The sequence below is a fragment of the Triturus cristatus genome, chromosome 2_1 (genome assembly GCF_964204655.1).
Source record: "Triturus cristatus chromosome 2_1, aTriCri1.1, whole genome shotgun sequence".
Classification (NCBI taxonomy): domain Eukaryota; kingdom Metazoa; phylum Chordata; class Amphibia; order Caudata; family Salamandridae; genus Triturus; species Triturus cristatus.
In genome coordinates this window covers 443,104,231-443,116,383 of record NC_140581.1, presented here as the reverse complement: position 1 = coordinate 443,116,383, position 12,153 = coordinate 443,104,231, and the positions used below count along the sequence as shown (strand labels likewise).

Here is a 12,153-nt window from a genome sequence, read left to right as displayed (position 1 = left end):
TACAGCCCGCCGCCTGACCTCAGGGCGCGATGGTCACTCACCCCACTCGGCCTGTCGGGTTACTCCAGAGGGCCTGTTTACGGTTTGCCCCAATTTTTGAAGGGTCTCTCTCCAAACCCCGTGCCTTTACTTTTATTTTATTTTCCAGCATCGAAGCGATGCCTATTGTTCGAGGGCTGGTGTGCCTTCGTATGTCTACTCCGGTACCACCCTTAAGTCCAGGGCCAAGCCCGGAGCACTCGGTGGATCATTGCGCCTTAGTGTGTGCATACCGCCGTGGTGTGTCTCTTTCCTTGGTCCTGACGAAAGCCTCTCTAAAGTAGCGAAACGAGACAGAAACATGTTGACCATGATTCTATTCACTTACACTATGGATGAGTCTGGATAAATCTGGCTAGACTACTTTGACATCCAACCATCATTTTAATAGTTCCCGGTTTACCGTGAATAACGTTTTTTGAGTTTAAACCGAGCACTTTTTAAACCACTTTTTCACTTCCATCACACTTGGATGATACAAAAACCTGCTCCGCTGTAACCAGGCGTTGTAGCACACCAGGGAGGCACTCTGCCTCTCTGGTGGGAACCCAGTGATGAAGCACGTCACCAACTAGGTTGGTGAGTGAGGGTTCTTTTTATTCACAAGAGTGATTTCACTTCCACTTTCCTTTTCCTTTACCAATTTTGTTCATTCTGCACTCTTTTGTTGTTTGATTCAGACTACTACCAGGGGGTATAAGAGTATCTTAGTTATCCCTCTCTCTCTCTCTTTGTTGACATACAAAGTAGACTAGTGACAGATGACCAGCTGGCAGGGGTCAGTAGGACAGCCGAAAGACCCTAACTCCTGCTGTGAGACACCAAGCAGAGATGACCCACATGCTCTCACAGGTTAGGTTAGAAAGCTGTAAAATACCCCAAAAGTTAGAAGAACACCACCACTTCCAATTAGGGAACAATACTATGCCATAATTGTAACAAGTGCCGCAATCCAATAAAAGGAAAAAAAAATCAACACCCACTAACTAGGAGGAGAATAAAACTAAGATGTTCAGCCACCAGAGATATTACACACTGCATCTATTTGCTGAAATGCCCAGGCAGAATGGTGTTGGTTGCAAAACTGAAAGAAAGATCAAAATCACACAAGAGCCTGATAAGGACTCAGAGCCTCAAACGACTTCAACAGGAAAGGATATAATGTTTCACTGTTAAGATTTCAAGTGACTGAAGTCATTCCACAAATGGAAATTTGATGAGACAGGTCAGAGACATCTTTTGGAGCAATAAATTAGGCACAACCAGGACAACAGGTTTGAATGACAAACTGGAGTCAAATTGTTTTCTATTTCTATTATTGTTATATACATGCCACTCACAACTTTCAAGAAGGTGAGCTTTTATTCTCCTATTTGATATCAAAATGACAAGTGATGATGCCCTTATATCATAATGTTTAACAAACGCATTTTTATTTTAAAAGTCATCATTTTGTTAATTTATTCAACGAACCGTAAAACCAAACTTAGTGGTTCACGGTTTTATCCAACCGCAAATTTAAATAAATGCTATTTGAGTCTGAATAAATTCATTTTAATTTGACCACACTCGATACCAAATCTAGTTGACGCTGACGCTGCAAAGCTGGGGAATTGAATTAACTGCCACTAGAAGATGGCGTCCTATTTTGGCAATAAAGGTGGGCCTCGGAAAACATGTGCTAGATTTTAACACAACTCTTCGTTTTTTAAATGTGTATCAAAGAAACCACAAAACAATTAAAGATACTCACTGTGCTACTTAACGCCCACATTCCTACACAGTAACCCAGGAATCATTAAGGTTACAAGGTACAGACACTGAGATCTGAAAATATTTGTTTATCTAACAGCAAGGTTCTAAAAGTCCTTGAACACTGTTGGAAAGCGCAAATCAATTTATGTCAGTAGGTAAGGAAAATGAAATGAAATCGGCAACTGACTTAGACTATGCAAAGATTTCGGATTGCACAGCCTAAAGTGAAAAGGGTAACTTGCTCATGTTTCAGGAAATAAGCACAATGAAATGAACTCTGTAAATAATTAAGCACATAAAGGTAACATGAATCGCGATAATTTGGTTTCACAACATATAAAAAACTAAAATAATTTCATCATACTGTAAAGTGAATGTCAATGTTAACTAGAAGGTACTGTGTTTCTAGCCGATTTCATAGTGATGGCATCACATCAGCATTTATTATAGCCGATGTGGAACATTGGAATGTTGGGAGCTCCATTGAAACCAATGGAGTGCTCCAGGGTTCTAATGGCTGGTAGAAGGCCGGAGCTCCAACATCCCAATGTTGTGTTCACACCAACAGCTGTGAACAAAGGCCTCACAGAGCCCATGGGGATTTCAACCCCCTTGGGCTCAGTGAAGCCTTTGTTTTACAAATTAGAACATTCTGCCCTCTGGGGGCGGATTGTTCTAATAGCCTTAGAGCCCTCTGTAATGGGCTCTACTGGCCATTAAAGGGCCCTCCCTTGATAAAGGCCCTTGCCGAACGCTGGAGCAGGCCTTTAATGGTAAGTAGAGCCAAGGAAGTCAGGCTCTAAGGCTGGAAAGCCAAAGCATTCCATTGTTTTCATTGGAAATCCCAATATTCCAATGTTCTAATAAAAGCTAAATGGTTTTACAAATGTGAGCTAATGGACTTATGTCTGCCTATGTTGTGCATAAAAATACCCAGAGAACCATGTGGCTTATGGACCTACGGTTCCAATTATAAATTATCATTACTTTTTATTTGCAATTATAGTTATGGGACAGGCTGTATTATGTGCCGATTAACTGAGTATAGGCAATATATGAACTACTTCCCCATGTTTTGGGGAAAACAGAATGTTATTGTCTTCTACAGGTTATTACGCCATTGGAACCCTTTGGTTTACCAAACTGCTTGAAATGCATTTGTGCTATTTTTTATATATACAGTTCGATTTATAAATGAAATTGAAAGAAAAATCAGGAAATCGAATCTTCTCAAAAATTAAATGCATTAAATAAAGTTCGAACAAATTATAAATCTGCAGAATTGTATACACGGTCCATATAAGAATAAAGCCCAGATGGGTAATTAGTGAAGCTTGCTGTACTGCACCTACCACATCTCATTTTTATTAGACCTTCTATAAATTTCCCTTCATCCGCTCCACATAGAGTACAACCTAATCTGGAATTAATATAATAATTTTTTTGTCACATTTCAAAGCTACTAATTGTATACATGGACATAGCTATTTGAATGTACTTGTGGTATTGTCCTGCATGCAATGCATTATGGGTAGGGTGGATTTACCATATCTTCACAGTTTATGATGCTCACTAGGGATCTCTAGGCACTAGACAAGCAGTGCTGGTGCCTTGCTCAATAAGGGCATCTAGGCCCAGCTTGCTGTACTGCACCTACCACATCTCATTTATATTAGACCCTCTATAAATTTCCCTTCATCAGCAACACAGAGTACAACCTAATCTGGAATTAATATAATATTTATGTTATCACATTTCAAAGCTACTAATTGTATACATGGACATAGCTATTTGAATGTACTTGTGGTACTGTCTTGCATGCAAAGCATTATGGGTAGGGTGGATTTACCATATCTCCAAAGTTTATGATGCTCACTAGAGACCTCTAGGCACAGCTTGTGGTACTGCACCTAGACAAGCAGTGCTGGTGCCTTGCTCACTAGGGACATATATGTGTAGCTTGCTGTACTGCACCTACCACATCTCATTTATATTAGACCTTCTATAAATTTCCCTACATCAGCTCCACATAGAGTACAGCCTAATCTGGAATTAATATAATAATTATTTTGTCACATTTCAAAGCGACTAATTGTATTTGTACGTTGTGCTTATAGTCGTTGCTTGTGGGAAGCAAGGCTGGCAGTAACTGCGCCTCTTTTGCTGCCAGCCTTGCTGTGTGTTTAGGCACTGCTTGCAGGTTTTCAAAATACAAATAAAAGACATTGTCATTTGCAATGGCAACAGCTCAAATTCTCGAAATGAGAGACCTATTGCATTGCAAATGCTTGTTCTTCTTGCAATCGAGGAAGGGTTTAATATTGAGGTACTGAAAAACATCAGCCACTATCTGGCATCCCTCTTTCTTCCATCTTTCGTGCAGACTCAGAAACAGTGCAGGTTTGAAATGGACATAGTAATGAACCGGAATGTATGATAAGAGAAAGGTGGTACTCTAGGTCTCTGCCACATGATTTCAAACTGACAATGTTGCGTCTATCGGTGTTAATAGATATCCATTTTTGTGTCTGTCATGTTTCAGTAACCAAACCAGATCCTATTGGTGCTGCCAATTATTGTATGGTGCATCTAGGCCCTTATCTGTTTCCGGCATAGTCCACTCAGGTAACACCCGCAGCTGGGCAATCCAATAGTATGCCATTAAATCAGCTAAAGCTAGACCCCCAGCCTTCCAGAGTTGTTGTAACAATTTTAGCAGCATCATAGTACTAACTCCCTTCCAAATGAAGCAGTTGGTCATCTTCTGCAGTTGTTTAAAAAGCCATTTTACACTGTAATGTGGAGATCCTGAAGTATGTATAGCCTCCTAGGGAGGATATTCACCTGAACAGCGCTAATCCAGCCCATCCAGGACAGCATGAGGTCATACCATTTCCCAAGGTGCCTTTTAATGTCCCTAAAGTGGCTGGTATTTGGGTAAACAGAGTTGCTGCTCCTGTGGGGTTTATTTTATCCCCAAATACTTCGTGTTTAGTTGCCCATCTCACAGGGCGGATTTCCATAAGTGTTCGTACCATCTGGAGAGTGAGCATTATGTTCAGACCTCAGAATTATCCATGTTTACCTTCCGCCCCTTTTTTCTAACTGTATGGTCCCCAGAATCACTGCGTTTAAAGCAACGTTAGCTGTGGGGAGGCAATGTGGGACAATTGCCATTGATATGCAATTTGTCCCAAAGTGAATTTTACCAGCCGCAAGACTGTTCAGTCCACCCAGTCAAAAATGTTTTTTTTCATGTCTAAGGAAAGCAGTAGGGTTGAAAATTATTTTTTCAGGACGTTCTCGACTAGGTGTACGTATGTTATCAGGAGTCTGGCTATGGGATACAAACCTGGACTGGTCTCTGTGTACTAAGAAAGGATAATCAGTTCTAGCCTATTTGCAAGGATTTTGGAATACAGTTTGATGTCAGTATTTATTATAGCAGTTAGTATGCAAATGGCACATAATTGAGGATCTTTCCCTTGCTTTTAAAGGATGAATATTTAACCCGCTTCCATATTTCTCTATGCACTCCACTCTTAAGCAATATAATTAAATATCGGGCTGCAAGCAAGGTAAACGTAAGCCTATCAAGTATTGTTTTTGGACAATGTGGGGCCCATGGAAGAAACCGAAGAAATTGTGTACGAAGGAGCCGGGATCACACTGATACCTACATGTATGTGGAAGGAGAGAACCTAGGGGGACGTGAAGGTGCCTGAGTGGCTGTAAACCTAGACTGCACATTAAGATCAATGTATATGGCACATTGTACATTATACTACATGCATACACTGAGATTACCACATTCAGTTGTATTTGTAATTGATTGTAAAAAATTTAATAAAGTACAATTTTTATATGTATGATTTTTGGAGATTTAATTGGTACCCCTCCCTCATGTATAATTTCTCATAGTAAGCTTAGAAGGCCACTAATAATTTATCACTTTCTTTACGAGTGATACCACCTCATTTTTGTTTTCATATTTTACATATTCCCGTTTCCTCTATCCTCATAGTTGTCGAGCCCGATAAGGACTTACTTTGTTCTCCCTTGCTTAAGTTGTTTTAAGGTACAACACTGTGTTACCCCTGTATGTTGCATCATTTCCTCAAATTAGTCAAAGTGGGTATCTCTATGTACTCCTCCACTCTGTCCCCTGAATCTAGTTCTAGCTTTTAGATCTACTTCTTCTGGAGTTTACCAATGGTAGCCATCAGGAAGATACACTTTCTCCTCAGGACCTTCAATAACCCAGACGGAGCAATACCCCACTTTTCATCGATTTCAAACTATTCTTTAATTTGTTTCTCCAGCTCACCTTTTAAGAGCAGCTCCCAGAGTAATCTTGGGTTCAGGAGCCAGAAAGGGCCCCCCCCCCCAACCACTCAGCCAAGATCAACATCCGTTCTAACATGGGCATAGTCAGAAACCTCAATTGAGCCAATTGCCGCTTCTTAAGTGAGAGGAGCAAGGTGATTACTAACCTGATTATGTCTAATCAGGGTTAACTTCAATGGACATGCAACACAAATTAATAATCCTTAGTATCAGGATATAACTCCAGCCAGATGATGCTTAGTCTCAGTTGACTCCTCATCGATTTGAGTTTTTGGGGGATTGCACCATGTGCTCCCCCTATTCCTGCCGTCCTGTTCATTTGTGGGTCCCACACTGAGAATTGCAAGTAAGAATTATATTCCCCTTAACGAAGCCCCGTAGAGAGCAAAGAAGCTTTGTTATAAAGAAGCCCTGTGGTGTGGGTTATTGTATACTGAAGCCACGTAAACAGTTGGCATTCTAAAATAGCATGAATTATTTATTATCTATCTCCTGCCTTATCAACCTTGGTGTCTCCTACCACCAAAGAGGCCATGTCTAATGAAATGGAGAAACTGGCATGGTTATGAATTGCAGGCAAGTGGAAAAACCTGGTTATTCCCTATGCTTCACCTTATTTTGACACTTTATAGTGAGGCGCAAATCCTGAATGCATTATATATCTGTGCAACTGTGTTCACTATATCTCCACTCTGCCCCTCCTTAACATAATATGAAAGGGCCTTCACTATGACCAGGGTCTGTGTGAAGAAGTCCCCTGTTGCTCTCTTTTGAGCTGTAGCAGTAGTAGCAGTAAGGTGGTGGGAGAGCCTGGGTTAAACCTGCAGACGTCCAATGTGATGCAAGTGAGTGGATGTGTCCTTTAAAGCTTAATATTTTAACTAACCCCCCCCCCCCCCATCCAGTGACACCTGAACTATACCCAACGCAACAGCCCAGGAGACCATCTCATGTCAGTCTTAAAACTTTACTTATTAAATAAAAGAGAAACTAATGTATGTTCTGGGATATTGCTAACAGACTGCACTGTGCCAGAAAAGTTCTCAACTATTGAGAGACTCCTCTGGCCTGACAACCCCAGTGCGAGATTCTGCAGTGGGTGGCCACTGTTTCCAACAATATATCTGAGGAGGTCCCTTGTGAATATATCAACCAAGCCCCCCCCACCGCTTTCCCTTTCTACGTTGCAACCTTAGCATCCTTGTCAAAATCAAATAGGCCCCCATCACCAGCCCTGACATAGGGTTAGTAACTTGAAGGTATTTTAATTTTTTCTTATCGCCATGTTCTGACTCTCAAGTAAAGGTTTTTTTCTCAATGTCTCTTCTTTCTGCTGCTGCCCACCAGACCCGGGCATTCTCTGTCCTCTGCTTCTCCTACTAGTTACTCATGTTGGTTTTTGAATGTGGGAGCCCGGATTGCTGCTCTTTATTCCGTGCCTCAACAACTCCCAAGTATGTTTCCAAAATTCTTGCTTCTTCTTTGCAATGCATGACCTGGTGAGTTGCTCCATGGTAGTTACGCACCATCCAGAAGGGATGATTCACTGTCCCTTTGTGACAAATGTTTTTGGGTCAATGCTTCTCTGTGATAATTCGGAAGCTTTATAGCCTTTGCACTATTTTTTACAAGATATCTGGATACAGGGAGCTTGAGTGTCCATTAAACAAAATCTCTTTAAGCTTCCTGGCACCCACCATCGCCTTTTCTTTTTTTTAAATAGTAGTGACATTTTCTACATCTCCCAAATGTGTGTTTGTTTGTGGTAGAGTGGGGCCAACTCAAAGTGCTTTAATTGCATAACTGGATGTATTGTTGGATGGTTTGGTTCAATTAAGGACATAAACAAGTAAGTTACAGAAGATATATTTAAACCTTCTGCTACTTCTTTCAGCCCCTTAACTCTGATGTTCTCCCCATGCACGGTTTTCGATGTCTTTGATTCTTGACAGTACATCCTCTGTGTGTCTTTCCATTTCCTCCATTTATTCCACTCCTCTATAGATTCAGTGCAGTTCGCAACCTCCATCACTAAGAAGTCCACAGAATCCACATCCTTGCAGATGTCATCATTCTTAACACTAGGGTGGTTTTCACGTCTAAAGCACTCTGCTCAGTGACCTTGCCGCAATCTTCTCTTAATTCTTTCCTAAGGGTCGGCAGGGTATTTTAAAAGTTGGTTTTTGTGATGGCCATTACACCATGTGGTCATATGGAGTGGTGTGCTGGTACCGGGGTATTCCTCTCTGCCCTTTTTGCACTGTTTTCTTGAGGGGCATTCAGCCACAATTGAGGCTCCGCATGTTGTTGTCTGTAATTGTGTGGTTAACCTGTACAGCTCAATGCTTTAACATACAATATGCTTGGTGGGATTATTTATACTTACCAGTAATGCCTGGGGTTAAGTTCATTCAGCTACAGCGACTATTTATACCATCCAGTTATAGGTGGAGCACATCTATCCTTCAGCCTGTTACTTGCTCTTATAGCAGCCAAGACCCAATGCCCACGGATGGGGGCCCAAATATCTTAGAAGGCCTACCTGTTTTTCGGATGTCTGTGGTCCAATTTAATTTCCCCTTGGTGTGATATGAAGGTAACAGTCCCCGTGCAGCAGTAGCCCCTTAGTGTGATATGAAAGTAAGCAGTCCCTGTGCAACAATAGCAGTGTTGCAGTCCTTTGCCTTGAGGTTTCTTTGTCCCTGTTGCTTGTGCACCATTTTCACCGTCTCCTCAAAGTCGTACCACTACTGTGATCCCCAAAATAACCCTTTCTAGGCTCTTCCCTCCTCTACCCCTCCTGGCATCATCTCATAACTCTTTTACTATTCTGACCCCCTAAAACAAGCCTTTCTAAACCCTTCCCTCTGACTCTTCTCCCTCCACCTCCCTTTTACTCATCCCAAGCCTCCTCATACTGATATGAGCTCCAAAACATCCCTCCACTAGCCTTTTCAATCCAAATAACAGACTAACATATCCACCGCTCAACTTAATTTCATATTTCACTATACTAATTCACCACTAACCCTTTATGGGTTCCAGAAGAGTAGCGTGCTACTCGCTGAAAAAGCGCTTCAACACCTCATCAGGGGTAGCAAGTACTATATAAATGCAAACCTTTTTCCCTCTGATATCCTTCTGCTGTCCTTCTCAATCCAAATAACTGACTAACATATCCACCACTCAAATGACTTTCATATTTCACTATACTAATTCACTACTAATCCTTTATGGGTTCCAGAGTAGCGGGCTACTTGCCGAAAGAGCGTTTCGACACCTCATCAGGGGTAGTAAGCGCTATATAAATGCAATTACAATAAAATTACAACACAATATACTAGTTGAGAATGTGGCTTGCATTATTTCTCTCTTGAATTCTTTCAGCAGCCTCTTTTTCTGAATATCTTTGTATTTTATTATAGATTGCACAACCTGCTGCAAATAAGAAACGGTAAACTTTAGCTGGGTAAGGACACAGGAGGAAGTCATTAAATCCATATTTTCACTTATTGTGAATCCATGCTCCTTCACAGTCACAAGGCTGGAATGTGCTAACCAGATAACTCACACTGTGTGTGGTGACAGTTACAGGTGTTGATTTACCTGGGGCCTTGATGATTACCTAAAGAACAAGGAGTTTTGGAAAGAATAATGCGTCAATATTGATTGGCCATAAGGTTATCTCTTCTGGGTGTAACAGATCAATTAATGAGTACCGTTCTGGATTATGTCATTCAATTCAGAATCTGTAATATTTTCTTTCCTATGCCAATTTGTAAACTGTATCGCATTGCACAGCAAGATTTTTAACAGATATATGAGACTATACCATCTTGTGATTACTAATAAGGTTCTTTTGAGTGTTTTCTGATTTCTGTAAATAATAGAAGGCTGGTGGATCTGACATGTCAATACTGTAGAAATGAGGGAAATTCTTTTGAAACTTTGGAAGTCTAATTATGGGTGGAATCCCACAATGCTCCCACTCTGTATGATGCTATAATTCTCAGGAAGTGCTGCTTTCTGTGTATGTAGTGGTGTCGAAAGTGGTGAAAGTAATGCATTTCTTTGCGACAGTCAGCATTTAAATACGTGTCCTCATTGTCTAAGGTAGTATATGCCTGTAAATATTTCAACATTCTTTTAGCACTCCTCACGTGCAATTGATCAGAATAGGAACCAGGCATTAATATGTCATCAAGAGTAATTTCCAAAACATAACGGAGCTGTAACAGTTTCGTGGGTCCCATGATCTCATCAGGAATATTTTCTCAAACTCGACTGTCTAGCAAAGGATATGGAGTGATGTTCATAGAACGATGATCCAGACGTGCTCTATGATATGAATGTGGTTGCAGTTCTTTAACTACAGGAAACAGATCCATTTTATTAGGAATATATCGTCCATTTATTAACAGCAACATTGTGATCAGCAAGATGATCCACGTTAAGAGGCAAAACACTCCAGCAGCAATCCAGAAATAGGACTACATTGGTATGAGATATTGGTCACAAAACCAGTAGCAAACAGGGAGCCAACCTTGACACTGAGCAATTGTGGAATGTGTGGGTCATTTAAAGTCACAATCATTCTCATAAAGAGCTATTTCTTGCAAAAGCATAATTTAAATTGAAGTTGGCTCCTTTGAAAGTCCCTAAAAAAATATAGCAGTAGTTTAAACTGTTGGGGTTGTTAATATCGCAGCATCAGCCTCTTCTACAGCAGCTGGAATTTTGTAGAAAGCTGGAGACAGTAATCTGTACAGTTCCCATAATGGGTTTTGAGATTTCGACATGACTGTTCTCTTCTTGGGGTCGTTTCTTCATAGTCGGGAGAGGCAGTAAGGTTCTACTTCGAAAGCTCCTTGGTGTCAAGTGTTGGATGGGTGAGGAGAGGGCCTGCTCAACAGAATCTGCCAAATATATGGATACATTCCTGTTTCCCATTGAACTAGCGGAATAGGCAGGATTAGAGGTGGCGTGTCTTCTACCCCAAGAACTGGAACAGATGGTCAGTGAGGCAGCCCACACTCTTGTTTATCAGAAATCTTTTTTCGAACTAGCTTACATGCTATGGGAGGCACCAGTTAGCAGGTTAGAAAGGAAAATGCTACTTACCAGTACGCATCTGTTCTTGGCATGTAGAGCGGTAGATCCACCCACCTATGCATAGATCGCCATCTGGTGTTGGGCCCAGATGTTTGCACTTTGTTGTTGTCCTGGAAAGTCTTTGGAAGTCAAAGGATAGGTGGCTCCTCCTTTGGACAATAGTGCGCATGGGCATAGACTCCTTCCTTAGATTGTTTTTTCGCCAAGAAGGGATATGATGGAGTTTTGTAAGAAACAAAAAAGATGTCCATGTATGTTGTATCTTAATAAAATACTGGAACAGATAAAGGTAGCTGGGGAGGTGGGTGGGCTTGTGTGGATCTACAGCTCTACATGCCAAGAACAGATGCATACTGGTAAGTAGCATTTTCCGTTCGAGGCATATACGCAGTAGATCACACACTTATGCATAGATTGCATAGCAGTACTCCTCCTTAGCGGCGATTACCAGTGTCTGTTGCAGTAGTTTGAAATAGTGTTTTAAGTCCAGCTTGGCCCACACTAGCTTGTTGTTTTGCCTGCACATCTACACAATACTGTTTTGTGAATGTGTGCGGTGTAGACCATGTAGCTGCTCTGCAGATATCATCTAAGGGAATGTTCCCTAAAAATGCCATTGAAGCCCCTATCTTTCGGGTAGAGTGGGCTTTAGGGGGAATAGATAATGTACATTTTGCTTTGTGATAGCAAATTTCTATACATTTGACAATCCACCTTGCGATCCAGGATTTTGATATGGGATTGCCTTTATGTGGTGGTGAGAAGGATACAAAGATCTGTTTTGCGAAAAGGTTTTGTCCTGTCAATATAATAAAGGAGTGGTCTTTTTACGTCTAGAGTATGAAGAGCTCTTTCTGCGACAATTTGTGGTTGCGAGAAGAATACTGGCAACTCAACAGA

General features: G+C 41.2%; 1 protein-coding gene across 2 annotated transcripts in view; it reads right to left on the bottom strand.

Annotated features, from left to right (window-relative positions):
* HOMER1 (homer scaffold protein 1) overlaps positions 1-12,153 on the bottom strand; it is a 966,005-nt gene that overhangs the window by 683,992 nt on the left and 269,860 nt on the right. The gene's annotated exons all lie outside the window — the stretch shown is intronic.